Source organism: Pygocentrus nattereri, chromosome 4 (assembly GCF_015220715.1).
Source record: "Pygocentrus nattereri isolate fPygNat1 chromosome 4, fPygNat1.pri, whole genome shotgun sequence".
Lineage (NCBI taxonomy): Eukaryota > Metazoa > Chordata > Actinopteri > Characiformes > Serrasalmidae > Pygocentrus > Pygocentrus nattereri.
The window spans coordinates 623,879-628,878 of NC_051214.1; the positions used below are offsets into that span (position 1 = coordinate 623,879).

The 5,000-nt window shown below is 44.7% G+C and overlaps 1 protein-coding gene across 1 annotated transcript in view; it reads left to right on the top strand.

Annotated features, from left to right (window-relative positions):
* The window catches only part of rev3l (REV3 like, DNA directed polymerase zeta catalytic subunit), a 63,327-nt gene that overhangs the window by 8,679 nt on the left and 49,648 nt on the right, over positions 1 to 5,000 (top strand). The gene's annotated exons all lie outside the window — the stretch shown is intronic.

Here is a 5,000-nt window from a genome sequence, read left to right on the forward strand (position 1 = left end):
CACCTCCCTGTGTAAAATGATCAAATTGTAAGTTGCTCTGGATCAGAGTGCCAGCCGAATGCCGTAAATGTAAAATCAGTAATGCATACCGAAAGATGTGGAGTGGAGACTGTAGCTTATTATTGATTACTGCTCATCAGTATTGATCTCTGATCAGGCAGGTGTTCTTGCACTGCAGCTTTGGTCTCTACAGTGTTTACCTGAACTTCATCCTTCTCGTTACTCCACCAGTCCACTCTGATTGGCTGTTGGTGCTGGGTGGGTGGGGCTGTCATACAGGAGAGGGTTTTGATTGTTCTCTGTTTTGTGTGTGAATTACTGCGGTGAGGGAAACTGATAGTGAATCAGATTCTGGGTTGTTATGAGCTGATAGTGAATCAGATTCTGGGTTGTTATGAACTGATAGTGAATCAAGTTCTGGGTTGTTATGAGCTGATAGTGAATCAGATTCTGGGTTGTTATGAACTGATAGTGAATCAGATTCGGGGTTGTTATAAACTGATAGTGAACCAAATTCTGAGTTGTTATGAGCTGATAGTGAATCAGATTCTGGGTTCTTATGAGCTGATAGTGAATCAGATTCTGGGTTCTTATGAGCTGATAGTGAATCAGATTCTGGTTGTTATGAGCTGATAGTGAATCAGATTCTGGGTTGTTATGAACTGATAGCGAATCAGATTCTGGGTTGTTATGAACTGATAGCGAATCAGATTCGGGGTTGTTAAGAGCTGATAGTGAATCAGATTCTGGGTTCTTATGAGCTGATAGTGAATCAGATTCGGGGTTGTTATGAGTTGATAGTGAATCAGATTCGGGGTTGTTATGAGTTGATAGTGAATCAGATTCTGGGTTGTTATGAGCTGATAGTGAATCAGATTCGGGGTTGTTATGAGCTGATAGTGAATCAGATTCGGGGTTGTTATGAGCTGATAGTGAATCAGATTCGGGGTTGTTAAGAGCTGATAGTGAATCAGATTCGGGGTTGTTAAGAGCTGATAGTGAATCAGATTCTTGGGTTGTTATGAGCTGATAGTGAATCAGATTCTGGGTTGTTATGAGTTGATAGTGAATCAGATTCTGGGTTGTTATGAGTTGATAGTGAATGAGATTCTGGGTTGTTTTGAGCTGATAGTGAATCAGATTCGGGGTTGTTATGAGCTGATAGTGAATCAGATTCGGGGTTGTTATGAGCTGATAGTGAATCAGATTCGGGGTTGTTATGAGCTGATAGTGAATCAGATTCGGGTTTGTTAAGAGCTGATAGCGAATCAGATTCGGGGTTGTTAAGAGCTGATAGCGAATCAGATTCGGGGTTGTTATGAGCTGATAGCGAATCAGATTCGGGGTTGTTATGAGCTGATAGCGAATCAGATTCGGGGTTGTTATGAGCTGATAGCGAATCAGATTCGGGGTTGTTATGAGCTGATAGTGAATCAGATTCGGGGTTGTTAAGAGATGATAGCGAATCAGATTCGGGGTTGTTATGAGCTGATAGCGAATCAGATTCGGGGTTGTTATGAGCTGATAGCGAATCAGATTCGGGGTTGTTATGAGCTGATAGCGAATCAGATTCGGGGTTGTTATGAGCTGATAGTGAATCAGATTCGGGGTTGTTATGAGCTGATAGCGAATCAGATTCGGGGTTGTTATGAGCTGATAGTGAATCAGATTCGGGGTTGTTATGAGCTGATAGTGAATCAGATTCGGGGTTGTTATGAGCTGATAGTGAATCAGATTCGGGGTTGTTATGAGCTGATAGTGAATCAGATTCGGGGTTGTTATGAGCTGATAGCGAATCAGATTCGGGGTTGTTATGAGCTGATAGCGAATCAGATTCGGGGTTGTTATGAGCTGATAGCGAATCAGATTCGGGGTTGTTATGAGCTGATAGCGAATCAGATTCGGGGTTGTTATGAGATGATAGCGAATCAGATTCGGGGTTGTTATGAGCTGATAGTGAATCAGATTCGGGGTTGTTATGAGCTGATAGTGAATCAGATTCGGGGTTGTTATGAGCTGATAGTGAATCAGATTCGGGGTTGTTATGAGCTGATAGTGAATCAGATTCGGGGTTGCGCTGGTGATGAGTTGAGAGGGGTTTTTCTTTCTCCCTGTTTTCCTCCTTCGTTCCAGTCAGGTCAGATTTTGTTCGTGTGGCTGCTTGTGGAACTCTTGCTGTGACCTTTGACCTCTCACTTCTCTGACCTCATCACTAAAGCCCAACATTCCAACACTGTGCCCCCAACACCCCCCCCCCCCCCACCCCCCTCCACCACCACCACCACCACCACACACACACACACACACACACACACACACACACCTTGGTAGGAAGATGGCCGGTGTCCTATTGTGTGACATCTTAATATATAACAGAACATATTTTAATCTTTAATATGATAATTGGTATAATGTGTATATATATAAATAAAATGTTATTAACTCTCTGTGTCTCTCTCTCTCTCTCTCTCTCTCTGTGTCTCTGTCTCTCTCTCTGTCTATGTGTCTCTCTCTGTCTTTCTTGCTCTCTCTTTGTCTGACTGTCTCTCTCTCTCTCTCCTTCTCTGTCTCCCTCTCTCTCCCTCTCTGACTGTCTCCCTCTCTCGCTCTGTCTCTGTCTGTCTTTCTCGCACTCTCTCTCTTTCTCTTTCTGTCTGTCTCTCTGTCTGTCTGTCTGTCTCTCTCTATTTGTTTCTCTCTGTCTCTGTCTCCCTGTCTGTCTTTCTCTCTGTCTCTCTCTCTTTCTATTTGTTTCTCTCTCTCTCTTTCTATTTGTTTCTCTCTCTCTCTTTCTATTTGTTTCTCTCTCTCTCTTTCTATTTGTTTCTCTCTCTCTCTTTCTATTTGTTTCTTTCTCTCTCTCTTTCTATTTGTTTCTCTCTCTCTTTCTATTTGTCTCTCTCTCTCTCTCTGGTCTCCAGTGGCAGTCATAAGTGTGGTTGCCTAGTAACAGCTGTAGCTAGTGTGTTGTGAGGATGTGTCTGAGTGAGCACGTGCAGCCGTACACTGATTTGTGCTGCTGTGTGTGTGTGTGTGTGTGTGTGTGTGTATGTATGTATACTGTGTGTATGTGTGAATCTGATAATGACTCTGTTTGATGTTGATTGGTTAGGATGATCCAGTGAGTCATGAAGTCATGCAGTTCATCATCAAAATCAGCTCGGTAGTAAATGATTCAGTGCGTCGTGAAGCTTTACGTTTGGTGATGTTTGGTTCGATGTGATCCGGTATGATTCAGATTCTGATTCTGATTCAGAGTCATTTTAAAGCTGTGCTGAGCAGGATCTTTAAACGCCCCTGAAGGTGGACTGTGTCAGGGTTAGTGCTCCATCAGGAACGTGCGGACCAGCTGGATTAGGGTCGGTCATCGCTGGGTGGTTTATGTACTGTGTAGTATTGGAGTATTGCCGAGTATTATTGCTGTACTGGTCTAACGGTGGACTTCAGTATGTAAATTAGTTCTGTAACCAGTTTATTTCATTGTCTGGGATTTTTTTTTTGCTGTCAGTTGAGTTCAGCACACACACACACACACACACACACCGTCACCACGGCAACATGCTGCGTGTTCTGCTGCATGTCCAATCACAGCCACTCGCACACGCGTGTGTAAACTGTAGCTCACTGAGAGTGAGATTCATAACCACAGCCTCTCTCGGCCTCTCTCTCTCTCGCTGTCTCTCTCTCTCTCTCTCTCTCTCTCTCTCTCTCTCTCTCTCTCTCGCTGTCTCTCTCTCGCTGTCTCTCTCTCGCTGTCTCTCTCTCTCTCTCGCTGTCTCTCTCTCGCTGTCTCTCTCTCTCTGTCTCTCTCTCTCTCTCGCTCTCGCTCTCGCTCTCTCTCTCTCTCTCTCTCTCTTTCTCTTTCTTTCTCTCTTTCTCTCTCTCGCTCTCTCTCTCTCTCTCTCTCTCTCTCTTGCTCCCTCTCTTTCTCTCTCTCTTGCTCTCGCTCTCGCTCTCTCTCGCGCTCTCTCTCTCTCTCTCTTGCTCTCTCTCTTTCTCTCTCTCTCTCTCTCTCTCTCTCTCTCTCTCTCTCTCTCTCTCTCTCTCTCTTGCTCTCTCTCTCGCTCTCTCTCTCTCTCTCTCTCTCTCTCTCTTGCTCTCTCTCTTTCTCTCTCTCTCTCTCTCTCTCTCTCTCTCTCTTGCTCTCTCTCTTTCTCTCGCTCTCTCTCTCGCTCTCTCTCTCGCTCTCTCTCTCTTGCTCTCTCGCTCTCTCTCTGTCTCTCTCTGTCTCTCTCTCTCATCCCCCCCTATGTTTTCTCTCTCATTATATGCTGGTCTTCAGCTTGTGCCCGGTGACGCTTAACTGAGTTACCATGGTAACAACCCAGTGATGGTAAAAACTTACTGCTGTTAATTTGTGATCGGAACTGACCCGTTAAACGTGTCGTTGAGGTGAGACCAGTTAGACTGGAGGTGGAAGGATTGATCAGCTGTATTGGTATTAGTATTGATTTTCAGCCCAAATATGCGATCGGTCGATGTTTTTCTAACGCAGCCGGTCCTGAGAGCCGATCAGTGATGTAAAACATGAGCCATTTTTAAGGTGGAATGGGCTAATTCCAACAAGACGCTGGTGAATAGGAATCCGACCTCTGCCTCGCCACTGACGTGTGAAACTCTCTGATGCCGTTTCACACGAGTCTCCGATGTGGACTGAATGAAGAATGAAGGGTTTGACGTTCATCTCAGCCCCTCTTCACAGGCTCATAACTCCAGATGTGAGTCTCGTATAATCTCTGGATGAGATGGAATGGAAAGGGTGGCTCTACGGATTCAGGAAGGGGTTGAACTGGATTTCTGAGCTGGATCATCACAAAGACACACACAGATATAAAGACAGAGGATTTGATGTGTGGGCGAGTTCAGAAGGTTAAATGTGTGTTCTGTTAAAATATCGTGGTACATGTTGTACGTGTGAAATTCCCACCTCCCAGTTATCCCAGTTACAGTAGGTGCTGTAACTTTTTTGCACAGCCTACAAAAGAAGTTGATGGTTTGTT